This window comes from Octopus bimaculoides, chromosome 2 (genome assembly GCF_001194135.2).
Source record: "Octopus bimaculoides isolate UCB-OBI-ISO-001 chromosome 2, ASM119413v2, whole genome shotgun sequence".
In the NCBI taxonomy this organism is placed as follows: domain Eukaryota; kingdom Metazoa; phylum Mollusca; class Cephalopoda; order Octopoda; family Octopodidae; genus Octopus; species Octopus bimaculoides.
In genome coordinates this window covers 167,647,360-167,647,876 of record NC_068982.1, presented here as the reverse complement: position 1 = coordinate 167,647,876, position 517 = coordinate 167,647,360, and the positions used below count along the sequence as shown (strand labels likewise).

Below are 517 nucleotides of genomic sequence, written 5' to 3'. Positions count from 1 at the left end.
ATATATATATATATATAGGTTATGAGATGTAATTGTGTCAAGAAGACCCAATTACTGAGTAAGTGCTATGGACAGACTATAGTTACGCTTCACGTTCGGTGATTATGCGAGTGAGGAGTCCAACGTAGGTCATATATTAGCATGTATATATATATATATAAAAGGTTAACAGAATGTGATAAAACATCCAAGACTGTGAAAGATTTCAGAACATTTATTTATAAAGAGAAGGTCTTACAGGTGTTTCCAGGATGCTTTATATATTCTTTCATCAGAGATGATGCGACAAAAGGGTTAAGCAATAGTTATTATAGAGAAGATATGAAATACAGGGTGAAGTAGAGGAATGAGAACAGACGTGAGATACGTAAGGATATTGTAACTGCAGTTTTATTATTTAAAATATCCCGGAAACAGCTGTAAGACCTTCTCTTTATAAATGTTCTGAAATCTTTCACAGCCTTGTATTCTTTTTATCTCATTCTGTTAATTTATATATATATATATATATATATAT

At 30.9% G+C, this 517-nt stretch overlaps 1 protein-coding gene across 2 annotated transcripts in view; it reads right to left on the bottom strand.

Annotated features, from left to right (window-relative positions):
- Nucleotides 1–517, bottom strand: part of LOC106869337 (heat shock 70 kDa protein 12A) — a 296,374-nt gene that overhangs the window by 132,742 nt on the left and 163,115 nt on the right. The gene's annotated exons all lie outside the window — the stretch shown is intronic.